A 14,775-nucleotide genomic window follows, 5' to 3' on the forward strand; every position below is an offset into this window, starting at 1 on the left:
CATCTGAGGTGGACTATGACATTAATAGGTTGAAATGCAGCAAGGTTGCTTTAGGCACCAGGCAAAAACGTTCCTTTTTAACCAGGCCTTTGGTTGACCTGATGGACATCCTATACCCTTTCAAAATGTGGCTCTTTTGGAGGGGGTGTTATTGGGTTATTGTTCTTATTTTGATTTTATATATTGTGATTTTTTTTCTGTGAACCGCCCTGAGACCTCCGGGTGTAGGGCGGCATATAAATTCATTCATTCATTCATTCATTCAATAAAAACAGGATCATTGCTCACAAAACTACAGGATACCAATGAATTCTGACAAATGTCATGAGTACGCACAAAACAAAACTCAAAACAATCTCCAGAGTTCCTGGGAGGAGGGGATTGATCATTAAACCACTCTGTAAATTATAGCTCTCTAAGGGGAACAGTGGTCTCCAAACAACTCTCAGCACCCTTAACAAACTACACCTCCCAGGATTCTTGGGGGGAAGAAGCCATGACTGTTTAAAGTGGTACGATACTGCTTTGAATGTATAGTGCAAATGGAGCCTTACAAGGCATACTTCCAGTGCAGTCTCAATCACTCCCATGCTGGAGGGGTCAACAGCCACAGAACTCAGCCATGGCACAGCTCACTACTCTAAAGGAGCAAGAATAATAGCGGTATCAGATCAGAAGCCCTCTACATCTTGCTGAAGCAACAGCTCATCCTTCTGTGTTCTGGCCTTCACCTTCCACAGTGCTCTGCCCAAGGTCCTAGCAGCCGTTGCTGTGTCCATAACGCTCCTGTAGTGGACTATCTTCAATTAACCACTCCAGCTGTGATCTTTTAATACAGTTTTTATCTGGTCAGAACAACAGTGGCCACTGAGGAACCCACAAATGTAGAGTTACCCATAGGCCTTTAAGTTACCTAGGTTTATAGAGAGGCATTCCCTCGCCTTAGCTTTACTCATATGTAGAAATCAAATCACATTCTCAGAGGGAAAACATGCCTGCATTATCAGAGCTGGAAACCCAATTCAGCTGAAAGGATTTGATGTCTACTTTCTATCAAAGGGGTATAGGGCTGAGTTTTTTCCTGCACAAACGTTCTTGACACATACTTCATATAGTCTGTGAATGCAGATTCTCCTAACAATATATATGGGATAATGTTCCTGTGTGTGTCAAATTTTATTGGTCTGTGACTGTAATTAATTAAATGTGTCTATCTATCATGAGTGGCTCTGTCCTAGCAAGTGGATTTGCTACTACTGCCACCAGATTCCATTCTGAGTACTGAGCTGTGATAGGGGTTTTCCTAGAGGCAGGATATGGGGAAGCTAAAAAGCAGCAGAGGTTGTGAGTTGCTGGCTGCCAGAGCCTCTATGTGTGAAAATGCAAATCTAAACCTTGGCCTGAACAAGGCAGATTATGAATCAAAGTTATCTGGAAATACTGAAATTAGAGAAAGGACGGGTGCAAGTGCTTCCTGATCCCCGAAGGTCACCCTTAAATAAAGTTGTCAAAATGGAGAACAACTATGGCAGAAACGCTCTTAAATGAAAATATCACTAATAGATATCTAAAAAGTCTAAAGTGGCAGTAGCAATTCTCCTTTGAAAAAGCAAAGGCTGTAAAAGCCAGCTGGCCTTCTGCTCAGTGAGCTTCAGGCTAAGAGGACATGGCACTCAGCTCGTCTCCCTGCCCCCCAAACACAGGCCAGCCTGAGGCAAAGCCAGCTGGAATTCTCCTTTGCCGGTCAAGTTGTGAGCATCATATAACTCTTCTCCAAATTTGGTCAGCCTGAAGCCCAGAGAAGAGTCTGTGACACTGGTCACAGAAAATCAACTTAAAAAAAAAACTAAAACAAAAAACTTATTAATGTAAAGTCAAAGGTACAAAGCAACATTTAAAAAAAAAAAAAATCAAGATTACAAAACAGAAGAGCAGACCAGAGTTTGTATTTTCCAAATAAACAGAGAGCAGATAATGCTGAAAAATAAAAGCAGCTAAACACATCTTGAAAGTCAAATCTCATGATTTAGTGGGGGAGGACAGTTTTGTATATCTGAATTTGACACGTAAGGAATGGAATCCCACCAAATGACATAGAAATGGCTCTGCATTTCCATGCATAATTTGTGAGTTATTTTCCATGCAGCAGCCACAGTCTACATATTCTTGTACCGCAATGAGAGGTTTAAGTCCCATAGTGTCTTCCACTTCTAGGTCAAAGAACTTCTTGCTGCAGCCAGAATCCATGTAAGATATTCCTTAGATTAAGAATTTGCTGCTTGATCATGTTCAAAAGGGCAAGTTGCAGAGAGGCCTGAATGGGGCATTAAATATGTTGACACTTCTTCAAAAACATCAAAATTTAATGCCCAGCAGCTTTTGGCAACCACTCTTCTACACACACACTCCAGCACATCTACTTTGTGTGTGTTCTTCACCCTCTCTCTCAAGGTTAAACTGGTTTTATCAATTTAAAAAGGCACAGGCTGGCAATTTCAAAGGAAATTAGTTATTTCAGCTTCAAAGAGGAACAGCTTCCTCTGGAGGCCAGGTCCAGGGATGGCTTTACTATGTTGTCCTATGAAGTGACCTGCTTCAGGTGGCACCATGAACCCGGGCAGACAGGTGAAGATAGAAATTTGTGTCTGACCTCTATTTTCAGTGAGCAAAATATCTCATTCTGACCTCACTTGGCTTAGAGTGCCGGAGGAGGTTGTCATAGGTTGATTTTCTACTGTTCGGCCCTTTGAGACAGACGTACTTGCAGCCATTTTTTGAGATGGTTTAAGCAAAGGATTATAATTTATTTCTGCAACCAAGGACATGAGAACCTCCTGGCCAAATAACAGGAGCTAAGTAATAAGAAGCTTGCATAATAGCTTTTTGAACCTCCCTCCCCCTTAAATGCCATGTAAACTGAAATTCCCTAAAATTCCATTTTGCTTTTTGATTATTATAATTCTGTCCTGGAGGTTTATTCACACTTGCACCCACATGCCTCCTTGTGTTTTTGACTAAGGCTTTTCATTAGTAAAATAATGAAAAAGTAACACATTTTTAAAGGAACTAACGGTGCAATCCTATGTATGACCACTCAAAAGTAAGCCTCACAGAGTTCAATGGCATTTATACCCAGGTAAGCATGTGTATGACCACAGCCTTGATCAAGAAAAATAGGATATATAAAGTTAATATTAAATAATTGTCATTGTCATGGAATTTGTTACTCCAGTGATTTGTAATAAGCTCAATTTATCAATGAAATTGTATGTTGTAGATCAGGGGTAGGCAACCTAAGGCCCAGGGGCCGGATGCGGCCCAATCGCTTTCTCAACCCAGCCCACAGACAGTCCAGGAATCAGCATGTTTTTACATGAGTAGAATGTGTCGTTTTATTTAAAATGCATCTCTGGGTTATTTGTGGGGCATAGGAATTTGTTCATTATTATTATTTTCAAAATGTAGTCCGTACCACCACATGGTCTGAGGGACGGTGGACCAGCCCACGGCTGAAAAAGGTTGCTGAGCCCTGTTGTAGATCCTCAGCCCTACTGCAGCACATGAGCAGGATTAAGAAGACACCTTCGATGCAAGCTTGGAATTGGTGGAGTTTCTCCTGATATCCTGTGAGCTGGTGTGGTTTGTGTCACTCAAGTTAACAAATTGGTCAGCAATGCAAGACAGTCAACTACTTCACCTTTTAAACAACCAAGTAGAATAGTTTTGGGGAATGTGCTGAAGATTGTACCCAGCAATTTCTTTTATCGCCTCTCCTGCGCTCCTGCCCCACAAAAGGGTCTATCATGACAGCATCCACAGAGACCGCTCCCCCCCCCCCATGGTACCATTGAGTCCCTACATTTCCTTTCCAAACAAGCTGGGGGCACAGCGATGTCAAGTGTGTTCCAACTTCTGCGTCTCAATTGGCTAGAAACATCCTAGGTTCTGTTTAATGCTCCCCATAGATGGAATCAATTAGAACAGAATCTTAAAATGGTAGCACTGAAAGGGATTCCAAGGGTCATCTGTTCCAACCAATCCTGCCCAGGGCCATCCCTGGGTGGGCTCAAACCCCCAACTTTCTGGTTGACAGCCAGATGCACTGACCCACTGTGCCACCCAAGGCTTGCAGACTGGAAGGAGACTAAGTGTTGCTCTTCTGGGCTCCAGAATGGCTCCACCCTCCAGGCAGCCCTCAACCAGACCTTGCTATGAATACTTCCGGGTCAGGCCTGGGTCTATGCTTCGCCTGAAGTCCACTGGTTCCTTCTCACTGTGCTCCTTGTTCTCTGATTCCTGCTCCGTTGACAGGCAACCTAGCTCCTAGCCTTGGTGTAGTGGTTAAGAGCGGTAGACTCGTAATCTGGTGAACCGGGTTCGCTTCTCCGCTCCTCCACATGCAGCTGCTGGGTGACCTTGGGCTAGTCACACTTCTCTGAAGTCTCTCAGCCCCACTCACCTCACAGAGTGTTTGATGTGGGGGAGGAAGGGAAAGGAGAATGTTAGCTGCTTTGAGACAACTTCGAATAGGGATAAAGCGGGATATCAAATCCAAACTCTTCTGCTGCTGCTGCTTACCCTTGCCTCTGGCCCTGGTTCTCCCTGCTGTATCTGTGTGTTTGCCCAGTCACAATTCCTAATTCCTGGCCTTGCTTTATGCTCTTTTTAGTGCTTCTCATCCTAATCAGACTGCTTTATCAGTTCCAGGTGTGGACTTGCAGTTGACTCTGTTTCTTGTCCTACCAGAACTGCATTTCAGTTGTCTCTGACCAGCCACCGATGTCGGCCGCACAATGAAGCTGTGTAGGTTTTTTTAAGTGTATGGTTTATAATGCTCTTGTGGGGAGCGATATTGCAGGAGGTTAGCAGGTTCAGAATTATTCAGTTCATTTACAGCAATGCCAGCCTTCCATCAAATACTAATTTGGAGATGTGTCGTGTCTGTCTTTCAGAACTCAAGAATCAGTGACCTTTATCTCTGCAGCTCCCTCAGGGATGCACATTTTAATACATAACTGGATGGTATAAATGCAGACATCTTTTTCAGGACTTACAGTCTTATTGAGAATGCTCATACAATTGGCCTTATTAAAAGGCATTGAGATATAAAATGTTTTTAATAGCAGTGGCAAAACCTGTTGCTTTCGAGCTCATATCAAAGTCCTACTTTCAAGCTGAGTTACCAACATCTGTCTGCAATATTCCTAATGGACTTGATCTGCAGAATACATTGCTCTTGTTGCTTTAAATGTACCTGGGCTGCATTTGTCAGCTTTGGGAGAATACCCCCCCCCCCCCACTTCCATCATGAAACTTGAGTTTACTCACTTAGGTTCCATTCACACTGCAGTTTATTCCATTTCTCTGATGTTTTCCTATTAATTTCTGCATTATATTTGGGGTTCCAGAAACAAATGCATTATAGTGCCTGATTAACACTCATTTCCATGTTGATTCCAGAAAAGTCCATCAATAGCTCCTTTGCCCTGGAAAATCAAGGGAGTAAACTGACAAATTATGGGGTGATATAGCAGCATACAGTTCTTTCCTGCTGTTTTTGTGGGGAAATCATGGAGGAATAGAAGAACACATGTGCAGAAAAGGTAGGGGTGTAGCAACAATGTCATAGAGCATTTGGGGGGGGGGCAAAATTCCACGGTTGGGAACGTACTAGAAATTTCCCTATTGGAATAAATGGAAATCATTGACTCATTATGTGAATGCTCACCTAATGAACAGTTTCCAGGGAACGCATTGTGTTTGCTAAGTGGAACTTGCCTGCTTTTATGCTGCTATGTTTATTATTTGTTCTAATGATATTTTGTTTTTATATCATACACTGCTGAAAGATTTTAGAAATATTAAGTGATTTCTAAATACTTCAAAATAAATAAACAGGCACATATAAAGCTGGAGATTTCCTGCCTTATGTTCAATTATACCAGCACTGTGTGAGGTCAAAGCAAGCTGGATAATGCGAAGCGCAAGGCAAACGGCTTCCTTAATGAGCTCCATACCTCACAGAAGAAGAAAAAAAAGCACCAATATTTTCATCAGACTGACTTGCCCGGAGTTTCTTCTGCCTTGACTGGTATAAACCCACACAAAATATTTCTTCAAAGACTTGACCATGTATTAAAGCCCTCTCAAGAAGATGAGCCCAGGGATGCAATCAACACCCCCAGGATCCTTCACCGATCTCTACAGTAGCACCTTCAGCCAGATATCAATATTTTCTTCATAGTAACGAGGAATAAAAACTTGTACCTGACATCTGAACAAAACCTTCTCTTGTTCTTGCTCTTTCTTTCTCCCTCCCCCTCCTTTTTTTGGCTGTTTTCTGTTTTGCAGGCTTTCATGTTCAAAAAAAGGCACACCAAAAACATTAAAAGCCCCTGGGTTAGGATGCCTTCAATACAGGGGGAGCCTAAAGGCTATCATCTTCACGATCAAGAAAACACAGCCTTGCCTTGCCTGCCTTATGATCAAATAAACACTCCTACACATTTCCCTTCCATTCAGTCTCAAAATTCAGTGAAATAATGAAGGTTTTATTAAGGAAACCTACGACTAAAAATACACACGTGTGTGTTAGTTCCATGTGTTTTGACTTATATAACCAAAAAATGACAGGGTTGTGGGTGTTTTGCAGCAGTTCTTTGCATGATAAACTGCAGTGTCAGTTTTGTTTATATATTAAAATCTATATACCTCTTGATTGTAAAATAAACTCTCAGAGTGGTTTGCAAAAGGAATAAAACAATGAACTTATCAGTAAAAATAGTTTAAAACAATTACAGTGGTACATTGGGTTACATACGCTTCAGGTTACATATGCTTCAGGTTACAGACTCTGCTAACCCAGAAATATTACCTCGGGTTAAGAACTTTGTTTCAGGATGAGAACAGAAATCGTGCTCTGGCGGCACGGCAACAGCAGGAGGCCACATTACCTAAAGTGGTGCTTCAGGTTAAGAACAGTTTCAGATTAAGAACGGACCTCCGGAACGAATTAAGTACTTAGCCTGAGGTACCACTGTATTTAAAACATTTAAAGAATAAAATAAAACAATAAGATTAAAACAAGTCAGCATTCTACATGTCTGGATAGGCTTGCTTGAACAATCATGTTTTTAGCAGGTGCCAAAAGGCATACAATGAAGGTACCAACCTCGTGTCAATAGAGAGGGAGTTCCAAAGTGTGGGTGCTTGTTCTGCCCTACGGGTCCAAATACAGACCTGGGCAAAGGATTGACTGATGCCTCAATGGGAGCCAGTTGCAGGGATTCCAAAAAGAGATGCACAAAACGCATGAGTGATCAGTTCTAGTGCTTTATTATAAGGATATACAAGGTGTGACTGGAAAGTTTGGTAAAGGGTCACAGAAATCGGACAGCGAGTAATATTCGAACATATATGCCTTACAGGCCTTCAAAGTACGCCCCCTCTGAGACAATGCACTGTTGACAACGTTCGTAGAACTGCTGGAAACGTCTGGAAAAGTCCTCTTTTTGGACTGCTTTCAGTTCCCTCGTCACAGCAGCTTGGATGTATGAAATGTTGGAAAATCTGCGCCCTTTCAGTGCAGATTTCAGTTTTGGAAAAAGAAAGAAAACAGGTGGGGCCAGATAAGGAGAATATGGAGGGTAGGACAACTCAGTAACCTCGGTAACGATTTCACACAGAATATGCAATTCTTCTGCCATCATTCGGACGGTCAAACGCCAATCCTACATCAATAACTCACAAATTCTGTCAACATTTGCCACCATTCTGCTCATCAATGGTCTGCCAGACTGAGAGTCATCTTCAATTGTTTGCCGCTCTTCACGGAAACGCTTGAACCACTCATACACCGTCTTTCGAGATACAGCTTCATCTCTGTACACAATGGTGAGCATTTCGTGGGTTTCCGATGCCGATTGTATGTTCGAATATTTCTCGCTGTCCAATTTCTGTGACCATTCACCAAACTTTCCGGTCACACCTTGTACAAAGAGACTTACAATGTGTGATACAGAATTCCTTGCCGCTGCAACCCAGGACAGACATTGAAGCAGCAAGCACCACGACTTTGTCCATGATGGACTAACAGTTTATGCATTACTTATACAGAAAACGGGGACGCGGGTGGCGCTGTGGGTAAAACCTCAGTGCCTAGGGCTTGCCGATCGCATGGTCGGCAGTTCGAATCCCCACGGCGGGGTGAGCTCCCATCTTTCGGTCCCAGCTCCTGCCCACCTAGCAGTTCGAAAGCACCCTTAAGTGCAAGTAGATAAATAGGTACCGCTTTATAGCGGGAAGGTAAACGGCGTTTCCGTGTGCTGCACTGGTGCTGGCTCACCAGAGCAGCTTCGTCACGATGGCCACGTGACCCGGAAGTGTCTCCGGACAGCGCTGGCCCCCTGGCCTCTTAAGTGAGATGGGCGCACAACCCTAGATTCGGACACGACTGACCCGTACGGGCAGGGGTACCTTTACCTTTACTTTATACAGAAAACAAGCTACGTGAGCTAGCAGCAATAGTCCAATTAATCACACCTGGCTTAGGGGCCCATCCCGAACTCCCATCCATCTCTCAGATAAGGGAGTAGCTGATAGGCAGGCAGAATGCATGGCTAGAAGCCTCCCCCTCCCAACAAGCTAAGCCAGCAGCCAAGGCTTCAAAGCTAGTAGATAAGCATATATGATCTCATTTTACACCTTGCACCAATTTGTCCCAGGGTTATATCAACTACCAAGATGGTGTTCACAAATCTTCTGGGGTGGTGTCACCATTTGGTTCTACACAGTGCTGCCACATTAAAAGATCAATTTCTTACAAATGAATGGGATCTGTCTATATCAACACTAAAGCAAAGGCATGAGACTGAGACTGAGTCCTCCCCCAACCATCTCCTTGTCCTGACATGAGGCCTGAGAGAGGCCAAGTAAATTAGAATCAAAACAAAATGGGAAACTTTAGGGCTAAGTGGTAAAAGCTTACAGGACCCCTGAGAATAGACTTGCATAATTTCCTACTACCGTTGAGAGTGAGTGATAAAATGAAGAATGGTTTCATGTGAATGAACAGTGTGCTGGTTCATGCAACTGAAATCATGCACACTTTGTTGTTCCCCCACTTGGTGCTACTGCTGCACTGCCAGGAAACGTACCATAGTCTAGTTTCTTGCGTCCTCTGAACCTTGGCTTATAATTTGTTTTACTCCAAACAAAACATGAGTGTTTGCTGAGATTGGCTTACCACTCATGATTTGGGAGGAACAAGCTATGAACTCAAGTTCAAATGACACAACAAGCCAGATATTGGCTTGTTTCCCAGCAGTGTGGCACAAGTGAGGAAGAGGAAAACACATACTATTTCACATTAAACCACTGTTCATGTTAACTATAGTTTAATGCAGGGGTAGGGAACCTCATTAAACTATGTTTTAATGGGACATGTACTCATGCATGCTGCTACAATAGGGGAAGACTTACTTCCCCAATTGACACAAAACTCACATTTCCACAGATTCATCCAGTGCTTGGGAGGAACTAGTTCAATTGAACTAGTTCTAAAATCTCTGAACTATGCCTAAAAGTAGTCCCATAATTGATAGGTGAACTAAAGGTGAATTAAGTTCATTTTGGTATATTTTGTCCGATTCTTAGCTCTTTATATTCATTCCCTTCATTAAAATAATGACGTCAGTCTGACAAAGAAAGTTAGAAAGCAAATTGTGGAGGCAATGTTCTAAGACCTATCTGCTGCTATGGCTGGGATCACTTAAGTGACTAAGTAGCTACTAGCCATGATGACTATGCTCTGCCTCAACAGTTGGAGGCAGCAATGCTCCTGAATACCAGGTGCTGGGAACCACAAGAGGGGAGATTGCTATTGTGCTTGAATCCTGCTTGCTGTGAGCACTGGGCACTGTGAGAACAGGATGCTGGATTAGAAGGGCCATTGGTCTGATCCAGCAGGTTCTCCTTATGTTATTAAAACATTTAAACATTGTTGCTAAGCAATTAGAAAGAAGTTACATGAGGTATTTCCTGTATCTTCCCTGCCAAAGAGATTTGCTCTGTTCCAACAGGAGCAACTTACAGTGAGAAGTAAGATACAAGAACTAAGAAAATGATGTCACGTGCCTTTAACAGCTGTGTGACTGGCACAGATTAAACAGGGTATGCACTTTCTAGTATGGAAATACAATTATAGGAAAAGCTTTACCTGTTGACATTCTGTCTGTCAGATATCTTATTACTTGTGTAAGACCCCTGATTTACTTTAGGGCCCCATACATCACCAAAGCAGCTTGTAACATTTTGCATGCTGAAAGGTTTTTGCTGGTGTTGAATTTTCTTTGAACAAAAGAGATAATTTTGATGAGTTTGAACTGAACTAAAACATTCATTTTGACGAACTTCAACTGAACTAATTTGTTTGGTAAAAGAATGATCAGGATCTAGCTCATTTTAAAAAAGAGGTTTCCAAGCACTGGAAATTTATTTGCCTCTCCACTCCCTCAGATGCCGCTCATGTTTTTGACATTTAGGTTGCACAGCCCTCTAGGCAGGGATCTGTCATTTTTGTTTATGTAGATTCCTGGTGCTATATATATATAAATAAATAGCAGCAACAGCCCCCCAGTTTTTCCATAAGAGGGCTAACAATGCAATCCTATACAAACATACTTGAAAGTAAGTCCCACTGAGGTCAGTAGGCCTTACTTTTTTACCTTTTTAGTAGGCCTTACTACCCAGTAAATATATAGCTGAACTTACTTGGGTGTAAGCCCTGTTGAACTTAATAAGGTAAAGGGACCCATGACAGTTAAGTCCAGTCGCGAATGACTCTGGGGTTGTGGCGCTCATCTTGCTTTACAGGCTGAGGGAGCTGGTGTTTGTCCGCTCCGCAGACAGTTTTTCCAGGTCATGTGGCCAGCATAACTAAGCCGTTTCTGGCGCAACGGAACACCGAGACCAGAGCAGCGCACATAAATGCCATTTACCTTCCTGCCAGAGCAGTACCTATTAATCTACTTGAACTTTTTGGGGGTGCTTTCGACCTGCCAGGTTGGCTGGGACCAAGCAACGGGAGCTCACCCCATCACGGGGATTCAAACTGCCAACCTTTTGATCAGCAAGCCCAAGGCTCAGTGGTTTAGACCACAGCGCCACCTGTGTCCCATATGAACTTAAGAGGATCTACTTATAAGAAATATATGGTGAAGGTTGTGCTGTTAGCCAGCATGGTGTAGTGGTTAAGAGCAGTGGACTCGTAATCTGGTGAACCGGGTTTGCTTCCCCGCTACTCCACATGCAGCTGCTGGGTGACCTTGGGCTAGTCACACTTCTTTGAAGTCTCTCGGCCTCACTCACCTCACACAGTGTTTGTTGTGGGGGAGGAAGGGAAAGGAGATTGTTAGCTGCTTTGAGACTCCTTAAGGGGAGTGAAAGGTGGGATATCAAGTCCAAACTCCTCTTCTTCTTCTTCTTCTTCTTCTTCTTCTGACTTTTGGACTGATCTAGGTGTTTCACACAATTCAGGAAAGAAAAGGTCTTCTGAAATAAAGGCTGCTGTACATTCTCTTGGAGATGCTGATCTCACATGAAAGAAGCAGAGTTCACACTAAAAACTAGATGGCAGCACCTACCTGCATATGAAAAATTTAATCTGAGCAAATTCCACTGTTGCATTCTTCAGTACTTATGGAAAAAGCTAAAAATTGCCAAATGAAAGTGGTAGAAATTCCTGTGAAACTTTTTTTTTTAATGCAATAATTTAAATTATTTTTAATGCCAACCTGGTGTCAAACATATGTGGGCAAATCCAGTAGATTTCAGTTGGACTTTATAATTGATATAACTTTTTTAAAATAAAAAAGTCACGATAAGGCTATAATTCTACCTGGTACACTTACCCTGTAGTAAAACCCTATTTGAAGATGATAATATTGCACTTTAAGTCTGTTGGGGGCAGTTATTTTTGCTTAGGAGGCAAATGACTCTGAGGGTGCTTTCCTATAAATGGGCTTTCTTATATTTTAAATGCAGTGTTAGAAATGGCAGCTATTTCAATAAACCAGCAGTGCTAAAATGCTGGATAGTGTATCATATGATTTAGTATGATTTGTTATATAGTTGTATGAATGTCTTCCCGTTTTCAAGTCCTTGGTTTGATTCATTCAACATGATGCAAGTCAGAGGTCAGCAACCTTATCCCAGGATGGGCCAGTCGACGCTCCGTCCGTCAGATGGGCTGGAGCGTGTGCGTACGCGCGCTCTTCCGGGTCGGAGGGGCGCCCGTGCATATGCGCACACACTATTTCCGGCACTCCTCCGACCCAGAAGTGCGCAGAAATAGCATGTGCGCATTCGCAAGGGCACTTCACCCCGCACACGTGCGCACACACTATTTCTGGCACACATCCAGGTCAGAGGAGTGCCCATGCGCATGCGCACTGGCACCATCAACCTGGAAGTCGGTCCCCATGCCGCGCCGGTAAGAGCGGGCAGTGAGGGGCAACAGGGGGGGGCAGGGGTCGCCATGGGCCGGTTAGACAAGCCTTGTGGGCTACAGGCCCATGGGCTTTAGGTTGCCGACCCCTGATGTAAGTCATGAATACTGTTATGAGTGGTTAAGCTGAATGCCTAATACCTGTGCCCCTTCTAATTCCTGGATCCAGCAGATTCAATTGCTGGAATAGCAATGACAGCCTGGTAATCACCTGGGAGAAGAGCCATTAAGAAAGACAAAGGGAAGGTAATGGGCCATTAATAATGCCAAATGGGAGGGCATCTTAATAACTGCTAATGATTGAAGAGCTTGGTGAACTCAACCAACTCCTGAGCTATCTAACGTCCTCCTTATTTATGCTAGTCACTTAATTATGATGTCTTGCAATATAATCCCATATGCATGCACTGGCTGTTTCTGGGCCCAATTCAAAGTGTTGTTTTTAAGCTATAAAACCCTATATGACACGGGATTGCAATACCTGACTCACTGCCTCTGCCAACCGAAATGTACCAGGACCTTATGGCCATCGTGTGAACATCATCTGAAGTCTTTCTTTGGATTCACCCTCTTGAATGGGCAAGAAAATAGAAGTGCCAACAGGCCCGACAGAATGGGAATGAATGGCTGATGACATGTATGGAATTGGCTGTAACAGACAAGTTGATGGAGCTAGTCAGAAGAAGGTAAGGAAGGCCAGATAGTGCTGATTTTGCCAAAAGATGGAATTGGGTTTTTTTGAGTTATGGAATGCATGTTAAGGAAATAGGAGATGGAAAAGGTTTTTGTTTCTATAGTTATGTCAATAATAATAAATAAATAAATAAAACCTAAGCGCACAATTAAAAAATAAGTATGACTAACTTGATCTGAAATTTATATTTCGTTATACTCTAAACTTTTCATTATTTTTAGGCAAAAGGTTATACATTGCCTTTACCTTTCTATCACACACACACGCACACCATCAAATTTGGATTGTGAGTACCATCTCTTTTGTTAATGTAATATACTGCATGACTCATCCAAGCAACTCAGCCCACATAGACTGTAAAGGGCCTCAGTAAATATCGAACATCTTCTACAACAGTATTATCACTCAGCTCCAGATATTTTGCATGCTTTCCTTACTGAGTACTGAAAAGCAGTAGCCTCTGTCATACTACAGAGCATAGGCTTGCTCTTTCAAAATAGAAAGAAATACATATGCCTAGTTGAGGCTGTTTTGTGGTATATGGTGACAGTGATAAGGAAAAATCCTTTCCTGCGGGCAACCTGGGAGGCCAATTAATGATCCAGGTTCGGTGTTCAAACAAAAGAGTGGTTATTACGAATTCCAATGCTACGCAGACTGACCTTACAGAATAAGCAAGGAAAATGCTGTGCCGGTTACTTGTACTTATAACGCATACATTTTCACACTTTTTCAATGGCTTTCCTACATCTTTTACCTTCTTTGATCCTATGACACACACAAAAGGCTTTCGGCTCCTTCCTCTCCTCCCTGCCTGTGGGAGAGATAAACTCATCTCATTCCCGTTTTATTGCTTTATTGTTTCCTTTCAAAAGCTCACTTTTTGCATTAACTTTCACAGACTTGTTCTAATGCTAAGTCCTTTCTTTAACCCTTTCTTTAAAGGCACTGAACTGTTTTCAGTTTCATCTGACCTCAAACAACTGAAAGGTTTAGGGGTGGGGGAGCAAATTTCAGCAAAGAAAATTGATAGGTTGCTTGACTGAATTTTCTATTCACTGCACTTTCATAAAAAATACAGCAAGACATATGTAGCATTTTTATGTCTATTATTAAATTTATTAATCATTTTTTGCCACATGCAACACTTGACAGATATCAGACAATGAAAGTTTTGTTATACAAGCCAAATTTAAGATGTTTCTTCTAGGTTTTTTTTACAAACAAAAACTTTAAAAATTCTTAAACATTTACAACACGTGAAGCAGCTTTGCCATGGTGTCCTTCAAATGTTTTAAACTACAAATTCCATCAGCCACAGCCAGCAGAGCAGTGGGGTCGTAGTTTGGGGGCTCTCTGATAACTGGAACTGTGTCACTTTACACCACCTCTTTATGATACACTATTAGTGGGAGAAGGGAAGTACTCATCTGTGAATACAGATCAGCTCTTTCTTCACTGTATCCCCCACTGGTTTTGCCCCTGGTGCCAATGTGGTGTAGTGGTTAAGAGAGGTAGTCTCCTAATCTGGTGAACCGGGTTTGCGACTCCGCTCCTCCACATGCAGCTGCTGGGT

At 42.6% G+C, this 14,775-nt stretch overlaps 1 long non-coding RNA gene across 1 annotated transcript; it reads left to right on the forward strand.

Annotated features, from left to right (window-relative positions):
• The first annotated feature begins 4,725 nt into the window (after nt 1-4,725).
• Nucleotides 4,726-6,037, forward strand: LOC307221843. The gene is made up of 3 exons (XR_013841562.1): nt 4,726-4,803; nt 5,461-5,603; nt 5,946-6,037. It is a non-coding gene; the product is annotated as an uncharacterized lncRNA (long non-coding RNA).
• Nucleotides 6,038-14,775: the final 8,738 nt, after the last annotated feature.

Source organism: Podarcis cretensis (genome assembly GCF_951804945.1).
Source record: "Podarcis cretensis genome assembly, chromosome: 8".
NCBI classification, from domain to species: Eukaryota; Metazoa; Chordata; class Lepidosauria; order Squamata; family Lacertidae; genus Podarcis; species Podarcis cretensis.